The sequence below is a fragment of the Anolis carolinensis genome, chromosome 4 (assembly GCF_035594765.1).
Source record: "Anolis carolinensis isolate JA03-04 chromosome 4, rAnoCar3.1.pri, whole genome shotgun sequence".
Taxonomy (NCBI): Eukaryota; Metazoa; Chordata; class Lepidosauria; order Squamata; family Dactyloidae; genus Anolis; species Anolis carolinensis.
This window is the reverse complement of record NC_085844.1, coordinates 121,910,901-121,924,409: the sequence shown is the minus strand read 5'-3', so window position 1 is coordinate 121,924,409 and position 13,509 is coordinate 121,910,901. Positions and strand designations below refer to the sequence as shown.

Below are 13,509 nucleotides of genomic sequence, written 5' to 3'. Positions count from 1 at the left end.
ATAAAGACTGAAGCTCAGATCTTCCAAATTACAGGCCAGCACTTTTGTGTGTGTGTGTGTGTGTGTCAGGAGCAACCAGAGTTGCTTCTGGAGTGAGAGAATTGGCTGTCTGCAAGGACGTTGCCCAGGGGACGCCCGGATGTTTTGATGTTTTTACCATCCTTGTGGGAGGCTTCTTTCATGTCCCCGCATGGAGCTGGAGTGGATAGAGGGAGCTCATCCACGCTCTCCCCAGGTGGGATTCGAACCTGGCAGCTTTCAGGTCAGCAACCCAACCTTCAAGTCACGAGGCTTTTATTCTCTAGGCCACCGGAGGCTCCACTCAAACCATTTCACCACAATAGTGTCTCTGTTATAGTGGGTGAGATTTGATGAACATATTTGAATTCAGGTTTCACCATTCAACTCAATGAAAGCCACAGCAGTATTTATACACAGAGTACATTTCAGTGAATTGAATAGGTAGCCTAGTCTAATCTGGTTCCTAAACGTGAATTGGAAACCATTGCATCTACTCTAACTACTCAGCTGTTATAAAGAGCTGATATTTCTGAGTGTATTGTTGGAGTACAATTACTATGCAAAAGGTACTAATAGAAATTAATAGATGGAGGGCACCCAGTCTCCCAGTCAATGCCCTTAATTCAATGTTATTTCTTTAACAAACTGTGCTGTCTGGTCTCATTAAATTGTTCAACTTGGCACAGGCAAGCTACCATGTCCTTGAAACCATGCAAGAACAGCTATTCATATGTCACTTGACAGTAGCTACATTAGCAGGTTTTTGTTTTTTGTTTGAGGCATAATTAAATTTCTGTTACCTTTACTTCTCAATTTTTCCCCCTTTATACAAGAATTATGTTGGAGATTTAGCTAAATCAGCTATTTTAAAGAAACCAAAAAAACTTAAGAGAAAGAAAAGAACGACTATATTTTGCTCCGTCCTAATTAGAATTAGACGGAGCTTTTCGCATGCTCAGGTTTTGAAGATATGACTGATCTAAGACAAGACCTTTGGATCTGAAGACCACAGACACAAGGCCCAGTTGCTCCAAGAATTCGTTTATATTTACCGACCAACTTCTCCAGGCTGCAAAAGCCTATTTGTGCATATCTACATGATTCTGATCTTCTATTTCCCATGCTCCTCCTACTTTTCCACAACGTTCTTATCCCATTTCTTTAACATAAGATTAAGTACTTCTTTCCTTAAACACGTGTTTTGTAACGACTTCATCACATGTGTCTTCGCAAGCATCCTAGAATGCTTGCAACACAGTTGCTCCACAGAGCCCTACGCTGCCCTTTCACACAACGCACACTTATTTATGGTGGGGCTCTGTTGATCAATATGAAAGCTCATGTTAAAATAAAATCAATTAGTCTTAAGACTGACATCAATACTTCTTAGTTAAGTATTCTTCAAGTAACCTCTTCAGGCCTGCTCTGCTGAAATGAATGTTATTCATCTGTGCTCCAATTGCCAACAGAATGCAGTTACACTCACGGTGGTAGTAGTAATACAGTTTTGATCATATTGCAATCATGAATAGATAAGTTGTAAATTAATGAATTTTGATTTCATTTATTCATTCATTTTATTTTTCCAATTGATTCTCTTTGCTCTTTTTGTTTCTAAACCACCCCAAAGGTATTGGCAGTTGGGCAGAGTGTAAAGTTCAAGAGAGAACAGTTGCATTCACACTGCACAATCTGAGCACTTTGGTCCACTTTATTTGTCATGATTCAGACCTGTGAAATTATGGGATCTGTAGTCTGGAAAGCTCAGTGACATTACTCTAACTAGAGAAGAGAATCCTAATACATCACCAAACTACAGCTCCCAGAATTTCATTGGATTGAGTAATACAAGATAACATGACTGAATATCCTGCACCATTCGTGTAATTTAGAACCCCAGTATATATTGTGAGGATGGATTTTGAGTGATGGATCTGAGCGTGCCCTCTTCCTAATCAATTTCTTTAGGAGAAAACACACTCCATCTCATAGAATCATCGAATCATAGAATAGTAGAGTTGGAAGAGACCTCATGGGCCATCCAGTCCAACCCCCTGCCAAGAAGCAGGAAATCGCATTCAAAGCACCCCTGACAGATGACCATCCAGCCTCTGTTTAAAAGCCTCCAAAGAAGGAGCCTCCACCACAGTCTGAGGGAGAGAGTTCCACTGACTGAGTTCCACCAAATTGAGATGGAAAAAATGTTTACATTAATTCTTGTAGACAATGTTTTCATTCAAATTACATGTGGCCTCTCAGCTAAAACAAAGGTCTCCTAAGTCAAAAGTATCAAATATACAGTCCATAAAGGGTGTGGGTGTGTGAATGTTCATACATACTAAGAGACACACTTTAAAAAAACACATCTCAAGATAATGCAATTTTCTCCAACTTCACTTTAGCCAAAAAAAAAAAAAATCCATTTTAAAAATAAGTGTGATTTTACAGTTCTTTCCAGTTCCATTCTGTGGGCTATGTGATCTCTGGAGTGCAAAACAATTGATTTCTTTTTCCTGTGAATTTCTTCTTGATATTTTGAAAATTGTGTATGTGTATTTTTCCAGAAGCAGGTACACACCTTTCATCAGACTTCCAAAGTGCTTGGTAACACCCAAAAGCTTAAGAACTATGTTTTTTGTCAGCAAGCATATCTGCTATGCTGAGTCTTGCATTCTGGAAGACACACCAATACACAAACACAATGGTTTTTCAAACTAAGGCTGTTGCCTTATTATAAAATAGGACTACTAGACACAATGTCACAACCTAATAATATGAGGCCCATTTCCTTATTTTCAAATTCAGAAATGATTGAAACCATTGTTATGATTAAAGAACCCACAGTCACAGATTTTTAAAAAAATCCTTTCCAAAGTGTTCAGCATGTGAAATATGCAACAAATTTCTGCAATTCCATAAAAATGTTGGAATTTTGAATTAAACAATATGTCAACTCTATGATTTTATGATTCTGTTAGTCTATCTGCATGGATATACCTTCAATTTTTAAAAATCAAATTTTACTACTAATGGTCATATCTAACGTTCCTCAAGAGAAGGAATAAGTCTAAATTTTAAAAGGGGAGTTCGGCTGATGTAGATTGCAGGCTTCACACTGATTATGTCAAAGTTTCACTGGGACAAACTCTGAATTAACAGAATTGGTAACATAGATATCTGGATATACACAGGTTTCATTTCTATCAAACCAAATGGTAGCCATTGGTATGAATTAAAATCCCATGACTTTCTACTGGGCAAAAAAACATGTATTTCTTTCAATTGTGCCCAAAAATTTCCCCAATCAACAAATTTTCCTCTACAGGGCTAAATCACAATTGCTCATTTAGTATTTGAGTGTTGAACATTGTCTTTTGCATTTAGGACTCCTTTTTTTCTTGGCACAATTTGCCTTTTCCTCCTTTGCCTTCAGTGTCCTTGGAGTCACAGGAATTGCCCTCACTTCAGTTTAATTTGATGAGCTGGAGCAGCTGAAATTGGCAGTGGCACCTTGAAGCTATTAGGCATAGAAAGGATACTCACAAATGTTCTCGTCCTCAATGGGAAAGGGTGTCTCAATGCATCAAGACACCGTTCTGAGAAAATGTCACCCACTGCAAGACTTCTCTGCAGGAAAAAAAATATGGTTGCATAAAAATCCTTGGAATCAGGAACTCTATTCAAGTCCTTATCATCGCCGTACACAAGGGTGAGAGGGGTGCTGGAGATATCGTCCTCTTTTAGCCTGGATTGGAAGATGAATTGAATCCTTTCTCCAATATAGCTGCTGGTTCTTAAAGTGATCAGGGTGATGGGTCAGGTTAGGAGATATTACTCAGTTATGCATGTGTAGCCAAGTACTTGATGTAAAACATTGATGATTATTCATTTTTACCTGCCAAAGCAGAATAAACAAAGATACCATATTCAATGTAATGCTATCACATACAGTGTTAATATATCATAGCGCTGCCACAGTGATATGGATTTAATGGCAACATAGGCAATGTAAATGAGGATTTCAGGGAAATGAAGCAGTAGCAGACAGAGCAATGTGTATCAGGCCCATAAAAATCTATTATTATTATTATTATTATTATTATTATTATTATTATTATTATTATTATTATTTTATGACTCAGTAAACAAGATAGACATGCTGGATTTCGTATCACAAAATCACAAGTCGAACACTTCCCAAGTGTCTAGGACTGTGTGATGTATTTTCGGATGATGCGTGCAGATCCCAGTAGGGTGGCCTTTTGCAGTTGACAGATCGTAATTTTGTCAATGTCTATTGTTTCCAAATGCCGGCTGAGATCTTTTGGCACGGCACCCAATGTGCCGATCTGCACCGGGACCACCTGTACTGGTTTCTGCCAGAGTCTTTGAAGTTCAATCTTGAGGTCCTGATAGCGGCTGAGTTTTCCTGTTTTTCGTCAATGCGACTGTCACCTGGGATGGCAACATCAAGGATCCAAACCTTTTTCTTTTCCACAACTGTGATGTCTGGTGTGTTGTGTTCCAGAACTTTGTCAGTCTGGATTCAGAAGTCCCACAGTATCCTTTTCCAATACATTCTCAGGTTTGTGATCCCACCAGTTCTTTACTGCTGGGAGGTGGTACTTGAGGCATAAGTTCCAATGAATCATTCGGGCCACATAGTTGTGCCTCTGTTTGTAGTCTGTCTGTGAGATTTTCTTACAGCAGCTGAGAATATGATCAATGGTTTCGTCAGTTTCCTTGCACAGTCTGCATTTTGGGTCATCAGCTGATTTTTCGATCTTGGCCTTAATTGCATTTGTTCTGATGGCTTGCTCCTGGGCTGCAAGGATCAGGCCTTCTGTTTCCTTCTTCAGGGTCCCATTCATGAGCCATAGCCAGATCTTCTCCTTATCAGCTTTTCCTTCAATTTTGTCAAGGAAATTTCCATGCAATGTTTTGTTGTGCCAGCTGTCAGCTCTAGTTTGTAGTGCGGTTTTCTTGTACTGATTCTTTGTCTGCTGTGTATTGATTATTATTATTATTATTACCCCGCTTTATCTCTCCTAAAGGAGACTCAAAGTGGCTTAACATAAAAACATTAGCATACAATTTAAAACATACAAATATGCAAACATTAAAACAGAATTAAATATAAACAGTATTAAAAATTCACAGTTAAAGTCATTAAAACATATTCAAAATTTAAAACCACAGTGAAGGTTTGTATTTTTAGTGTGCATTTAAAAGAGCCCATATTATATTTCTTATGCTGAATTTAACTATTAATATCTTCATAGAGTATGTCATAAATGTTAGGAAATATGAAGGAAGATGTCCTGTTGGTGAACTACTATGCCATTGCAACTCACTTATTGGGTTGCTGTATAGGTCGGAAATTCTGACCATGGAACAACCAAAAGACCCCCAAAACACACTTTGTTTGCAGTGTACATTCATACACACACACACACACACACAATTTTCCTGAAGCTCAGTGGTTCTCAACCTGTGGGTCCCTAGATGTTTTGGCCTTCAACTCCCAGAAATCCTAACAGTTGGTAAACTGGCTGGGATTTTTGGGAATTGTAGGTCAAAACACCTGGTTGAGAACCACTGCAATAGCTAGATGTATCTTGAAGAGAGTTCCCAAGAACACCAGAGGAATGGCAGCCTATGAGTTATGCTGTCATAGTGTCATAATGAAGTCCCTCAAGGCCAAGTCTGTTGGTCCCCAAGTCACTGCTAGGTAAAGGTAAAGGTTTTCCTCTGATGTTAAGTCCAGTCATGTCTGACTCTGGGGGTTGGTGCTCATCTGCATTTCTAAGCCAAAGAGCCGGCATTGTCCATAGACACCTCCAAGGTCATGTGGCCAGCATGACTGCATGGAGCGCCGTTACCATCCACTAAATTTGAGTGAATAGACGTTCTCAAACTGAAATAAAATCCCTCCATTTTGACTCCACAATTTGCCTACAAATTCATTAAACCCCAGATCTGTAATATGTCTCCATATTTTGTGGCAATAAAGAAGGCACAATATTGGCTCTTGTTTTTTTCCCAGAGTATCCCATCCCTGACACATAAAAGCACGGAATATTAAAGCAGAATGTGAAGTTGATCAGTGTTTCTTCAGAAGATTCTAATGCTGCTGTGAAAGCTTTCGGCTACACGGTAGATTTCTTGTGAAGTAGAAAAGAATCCAATTTACTTTGGGGAAGACAGTGCATAATAAAAGTAGCAAGCCATGCAGCTTTGGGAGGTGGTGTACTCTGGGCTTTCTCCATAATAATGAATGTATATCATTCTCTAATTAGCCCCATTAAAATAATTAGAGATTCCCATGTCATCTTCATCAAAGTCAGTGCTTAAAAGGAAGGGAGGGGAAGAAAGCCCACAAGTGACCTACGTAGTCTGGGGGCACGTGGTACTGTAGTAAGGGTGGAGACACAACTGATAATGAAGATTAATCATCATAATTTGATCAAGATTGATTTCGATCAGAGAATAGTATTCTATGGTTCTTATCTGATCATTTTTGCCTCATGAAAACTATACTCTCTTTAACAGGCAGTTAGAAAAACTGGGAAAATTCGGTGATATTTGTTGGTAGTTGGCAAAAATGTATACTAGATCTTTTAAAAAAGAATGATAAAATTCAAGAATGACAAAATAACACTAGTGGCTCATGCTAGGAATAGATCCCCATGCCTTTGTTTTTCATGTTAGTTACTCCAGATGTATTTCCATTACTTGTGAATAAGCTATTACAGAGCAATATTACATTACACAGACAACAGTGGTTGCTCTGTCAGTAGATTTCACCATACTATAGGTCCATGACAGCAAGAGCTGGGAAATGAACAGGGAAAAGAATGGGTTTAGAATATGGCATCTGCATCCCAACTTTCAGCAGGTTTTTTCCTTCTTTGTGGTTCTTCACCCTAAAAAAGCTTGAACACTTGCAAATTCCACAGGCTTCATAGACTGGGGCTGGGATACTGTTGGTGATACATCCATACAGAATCAAAGATTATGTCTGTGTGTAATTGCCAAAATTGATATTCATTATTTCCTCCAGCAATAACTCTCTATACCACAGACAAGACATTTTCTCATAGGCCTTTAGGAGGGGAAGACAGCATGGAGATACCCAAGGAATATAGAGCTGCAATTCTGTGGCTCGGAGAAAAGAAAAAAACACTATAATCTTAGATTTCAGATGTGATTCTTTTCCTGTGTTCTCTTTCTGGGTGAATAAATGTTGATATTGCCCAAGTGTTTTCTTCCCAGGGCAGTAAATGACGATTGGGTAGCACTCCAGTGAAATAAAATGTTTTGTATGGCATAGGAGGAGAAGAAGCTTTTGAAGAATGAAGAACTAATTCCCATGTCAGGTTCCGTCCCAGTGCAAATTGTTTTTTCTGATGCACTTTATCTCATCCCTCAGTTGAGAATAACCTCATTGTTTACCTCACTCGAGTTTCCCACTAAATGCAGCACTTTATCTATCCACCTCACCCATAGGTTTTACAATTTTCAAGCCTCACACTTTGGCCCAGCTTGCCCTCATTTAGTTTTTGTATTGTTTTGATACTCCATTTTATTATGTTACTGTTATTATGTTTTGTTTCACTATGTTATTGTATAAGCATTTTTACTGGATATTGCCGTGTGTCTTGTATGTATTTTTTATTGTAATTGTTTGGGCTTGGCCCCATGTTAGCCGCCCCAAGTCTCTTTGGGGAGATGAAGGCAAGGTACAAAAATAAAGTTGTTATTATTATTACTTTATTGTATGACACAGCAAACAAGATAGATATGCTGGATTTCGTATCACAAAATCACAAGTTGAACACTTCTCAAGTGTCTAGGACTGTGTGATGTATTTTTGGATGATGTGTGCAGATCCGAGTAGGGTGGCCTTTTGCAGTTGGCAGATCATAATTTTGTCAATGTCTATTGTTTCCAAATGCCGGTTGAGATCTTTTGGCACAGCACCCAATGTGCCGATCACCACCGGGACCACCTGCACTGGTTTCTGCCAGAGTTTTTGAAGTTCAATCTTGAGGTCCTGATAGCAGCTGAGTTTTTCCTGTTGTTTTTCATCAATGCGACTGTCCCCTGGGATGGCAACATCAATGATCCAAACCTTTTTCTTTTCCACAGCTGTGATGTCTGGTGTGTTGTGTTCCAGAACTTTGTCAGTCTGGATTCGGAAGTCCCACAGTATCTTTGCATGCTCATTTTCCAATACTTTTGCAGGTTTGTGACCCCATCAGTTCTTTACTGCTGGCAGGTGGTACTTGAGGCATAAGTTCCAATGAATCATTTGGGCCACATAGTTGTGCCTCTGTTTGTAGTCTGTCTGTGTGATTTTCTTACAGCAGCTAAGGATATGATCAATGGTTTCGTCGGTTTCCTTATTATTATTATTATTATTATTATTATTATTATTATTATTATTATTATTAGCCAAGTAGAAATAACATCACTGATGCACCAAATCTCTGGTGCATTCTGTGATCATGTATTCTAGCTGGGGTCTATACATAAGAAAGACAATGCAAAGAAAGATGCTGCAGAAAAATCCTGCTGATTGTAATATATTTTTATCTGCTGTACATTGTTTATTGCTTCCAGGCCTTTGCCCCATGTTAGCCACCCTGAGTCCCTGCGGGGAGATGGTGGCGGGATAGAAAAATGAAGTTACTTACTTATTTACTTACTTACTTGATTGAAAGGACAGCAGTTCGAGCCCAGGTTGGGGTGAGCACCCGCCATTAGCCCCAGCTCACCTGCATACCTAGCAGGTTGAAAACAGAAATGCGAGCAGATAAATAGGTACTGCTTTTAGTGGGAAGGTAATAAAAAGGCACTCTTAAGGGCATCGATTGGAGGAAAGCTCCTCGGCATGGAAAATGGAATGACAGCACACACACACACACACACCCGTGGCTGTAGTCGAGCACAGCCTCCAAAGATGCTGGAAATAAGTCGGGAAAAAGGGCCTTTACCTCTTCTGTGTTGTCCGTCCTTGTTAACTGTATCATTGGGATTGAATGTTTGCCATATATGTGTTCTGGAAAGCCACTCTGAGTCCCCTTTGAGGTGAGAAGGACGGGGTATAAATACTGTAAATAAATAAATAGCTACAAAATGAGCCCATTTCATCTATCAAACAAAAGGAGCAATCCAGTAGTGTCTGCCTGTCACCGTTGTTATTTTGGACATCAATTCACGCATTCATCACAGTAAGATCAACCTTGAAAGACTTCTAATGGAAATATAAAAGAGGGGGAAAAAGGAAATTTGTGTAGGTAAAGCTGGTCAGGACAAGATAAAATTAAACTTTCTGCTATGGGGTTCCCATGAATCTTGCCTTGCAATTATTGCCCAAAGTCATAAAAATCAGTTTAAAGCTTATTGGTGCATCCAAATTAAAAATGTTGATCCACAGATACAATGCAATTTTGTGCTTCTGTGATCATGGAAATCATACTAAGTTTCTACTTTGAATCTTTACCCTATCCACATACAAGACTTCCATAGGGCTTTGGCACCGAAATCAGAGCAAAACATGTACACAATTTCCTATTTCTCTCTATAGATTATATTATATGAATTTGCCCAAACAGAGGCAACCTATATCAACAGCAGTTTCTCCCATTGGCACAGAACAATGATGACCCGTACCATGATGATCATACAATTATCCCTTCTGTGCCACCATCCATTCATCACTCAGCACACATTATCCCTCACCCAGCTCAATTTGGCTCCTGTCTTGATAATACAATGCAAAAGTAAGGAATCAAATTTCCTCTGTATTTGGAGGATACAGTGTTCCCTCACTTATAGCTGGGGTTAGGTTCCAGGATCACCCACAATAAGTGAAAAATTGCAAAATAGGGACACTATATTTATTTTAATATTTATACATTATTTTAGTAGTTATACAGTAGAGTCTCACTTATCCAACACTCGCTTATCCAACGTTCTGGATTATCCAATGCATTTTTGTAGTCAATATTTTCAATACTTTGTGATATTTTGGTGCAAAATTCGTAAATACAGTAATTACCGGGCTGTGGCGCAGCTGGCTAGTAACCAGCTGCAATAAATCACTACTGACTGAGAGGTCATGAGTTCAAAGCCCGGGTCGGGTTAAGCCCCCAACCATTAAATAGCCCGGCTTGCTGTTGACCTATTCAGCCCCGAAAGACAGTTGCATCTATCAAGTAGGGAAATTTAGGTACGCTTTATGCGGGAGGCTAATTTAACTAATTTACAACACCATAAAACTGCCAGCAAAACACGAGGAAAGGAATGAGGAAGTACAGCCACTAGTGGACGGTGAAGCAACAGCTCCCCCTGTGGCCGGAATCGTGAAGCTGGAAAAATGTTAAAAGCCTCTGTGTCTCTCTATACTGTATGTTGTTTGTCTGTTGGCATTGAATGTTTGCCATATATGTGTTCATTGTAATCTGCCCTGAGTCCCCTTCGGGATGAGACAGGCAGAATATAAATACTGCAAATAAATAAATAAATAAATAAATTACTACATAGCATTACTGCGTATTGAACTACTTTTTCTGTCAAATATGTGTGTAACATATTTGTAACAAAATGTGTGTTTTGGTGCTTAATTTGTTAAATCATAACCTAATTTGATGTTTAATAGGCTTTTCCTTAATGCCTCCTTATTATCCAACATATTTGCTTATCCAACATTCTGCTGGCCCATTTATGTTGGACAAGTGAGACTCTACTGTACACTATTTTAAGTCTTTATCAACCAATCGTGTGTTGATAAATCGCCTCCTTCTCCTCCTGTTGCCGCTTGGGCTCCTTTTCTCTCCCTTTGGCTTCTTCTTCCTTCCTTCCTTAGGCTATAAATTGTAATTTTTTATGATTTATAATAGTCTTTTAGAGTGTATTGAAAAACCGCAAAACAGAAAAATCTGCAAAAAGTGAACCGCGAAGTAGTGAGGGAACACTGTATTCCAGCATAGACAATCGTCTTCCCAAAGTAGTGAGGAACAGTTGCTAAGGATATCTGGACTGGAAATGCATTAAAACATCCGTGCCTTTTCCCAACATTAAGACACAATTTACAAATCCATTTTACTTCTGAAATCCTATTCTTCTGGTTTGCTCCTTTTACGCTTGCCAGATTGCCAAGGCACATTCAAGAGGACGGTTGTCTCGGAGGTCACCTTGCTAGCAAGCCTTCAAATAACAGAGAGCCGCTAATGTATACATGCATGCAGAGACTGTTTTAACCTTTTTATTACACTGCTGGTAATCAATTCATTGGCTTCTAACAAAACCAAAACAAAACTGGAGAGAGAGAGAAAGCCCAGCTCATCCCGCCCGCCCCCTTGTCCAGCTGTAACAGGAACATATGCCTTCATGAAAGCGTGGCAGGGAGGACAAGCACTTGTCTCGAGTGGCCAAACAAAGGAGGAGGAGAAATGTCTTTGGCAAGGCGTGGAATGACTTAAGCACTCTATTGTATAAAATATGAATGAGCCGTCAATGCAGAAGCCTAGCATGAGAGGATGTTGTGTGTCCTTGATTAGCCACATGATTAACCAGATTACACGGGGGAAGCCACGAAGGTAAATAAAGAAGGCCTTCTGTCACTTCCTCCCTGAGGCATGGAAAACAAGGTGCTGGGAGCCAGCCCCATTGTGTCACTGCCTGAAAGACGGACAAAGCTCAGCGTATAAATGCTGTGGTGGGGAATGACAATAGACCTCCGAAAGGGAGCCTGGCTGCCCCAAAGAGCGTGAAAATATCTATCAGGTCGGCTTCCACATTGGTATTGTTCCTGTTTAGCAAAGAGCCGTGTTGGAGAAAGCTTTGCCAGAAGAGAGTCTTGTCTCCTCATATTCTTCTTCTTCAAGACACAGATTAAAGCAGAGTCTGTGAACTGTGCTCATTAAGAGTACAGGCCAAGACATGGATGTCTTTGAATCTGTCAGCATATTAACCCCCTTCTGCCATTTTTTTCTATGTCAGTGAGTTTTCCTGGCTTCTCTCCTCCTCGAATCTTGTTCTTTGAGACAAATTAGCTTTCACAGCTAATTGGTTTATAAACAACACTCCAACCGTACACTGACTTGACTAAAGGTGTAAAAAGAAGATGAAATTAGAGGGTATTCCAAAGAAAGAAAAAGAAAGAAAGAAAGAAAGAAAGAAAGAAAGAAAGAAAAAAAGAGAGAGAGAGAGAGAGAGAGAGAGAGAAGGAAGGAAGGAAGGAAGGAAGGAAGGAAGGAAGGAAGGAAGGAAGGAAGGAAGGAAGGAAGGAAGGAAGGAAGGAAGGTGGTTATTGCAAGCTGATGCTAAATGTTTTTTTGTTTTTTTCGTGTCAGGAGCAACCGGAGTTGCTTTTGGTATGAGAGAATTGGCCGTCTGCAAGGACGTTGCCCAGGGGACGCCCGGATGTTTTTGATGTTTTTACCATCCTTGTGGGAGGCTTCTCTCATGTCCCCGCATGGAGCTGGAGCTGATAGAGGGAGCTCATCCGCGCTCTCCCCAGGTGGGATTCGAACCTGGCAGCCTTCAGGTCAGCAACCCAACCTTCAAGTCACAAGGCTTTTATCCCCTAGGATAAAATGTTAGCATTTTTCATTGAAAGGTGGTCTTCTGTGAACAGAAGGAGTACTAGGGATAGATGGATTTGTCACTTTCTCCAACAGGCACATTTTACAAGTTCAAGTGAATTTTGTCCAGTTTCTTCATCAGTTTTCATTTTTTTAAAATGAGCATTAAAAATCACTTCTTTTTTTTTTTGCAATTTTACCCAACACACAGGCCTGTAGCGAGGGGGTGGTTTTAGGGGTTCAAATTTTTCAGGTTATAAAAAAAACCTGGTTTACTCATGAATTTTAACTGGTTAACCAAATCCCCATGCTAAGTCTATGAGACACAAAACATTTAGAGTCCCTCCAGGCACTATCTCAAGCAGATATTGACAGGTTTGTAGCGGGGAAGGGTGTGTGCTAGGGGTTAACCCCCCCCCCCCCCCAATTTTCAAAACCCCTCCCGAAATTTTTTTCTGGCTACAGCCCTGCCAACACATACCCCTTTTACACCACTACTCTCCTAACATTGATGCTACTTGTATTTTATTTTCCAGAATGCACTGCTTTTGTATTAATTCTTTGTAATATATTTTTGTGTGGATTTTTTTTTTACTGAGGAGCTGCATTACAAAATTCAAATCAAATTTGGTTTCATTACAAATCAAAACCAAAACCTTCACTCAATAATTTGGAAAGCATAAATTGAGTTATTTCTCAATGGTGCTGGGCCACCAAAATTTCTAAACCATCACTAGGAAAAATGTTTCTGTGAATGGAAAGGTATTTGAGCAGGTAAAGGTAAAGATTTCCCCTGGTGTTAAGTCCAGTCATATCTGACTCTGGGGGTTGGTGCTCATCTCCATTTCTAAGCTGAAGAGCCGGCGTTGTCCGTAGACACCTCCAAGGTCATGTG

The 13,509-nt window shown here is 39.7% G+C and overlaps 1 long non-coding RNA gene across 1 annotated transcript; it reads right to left on the bottom strand.

The window, feature by feature from the left end:
• Positions 1–2,397: 2,397 nt before the first annotated feature.
• LOC134298238 (uncharacterized) lies at positions 2,398–10,476 on the bottom strand. The gene is made up of 2 exons (XR_010005198.1): positions 8,737–10,476; positions 2,398–3,916 (listed from the first exon to the last, which is right to left on the bottom strand). It is a non-coding gene; the product is annotated as an uncharacterized LOC134298238 (long non-coding RNA).
• Between the last annotated feature and the right edge of the window lie 3,033 nt (positions 10,477–13,509).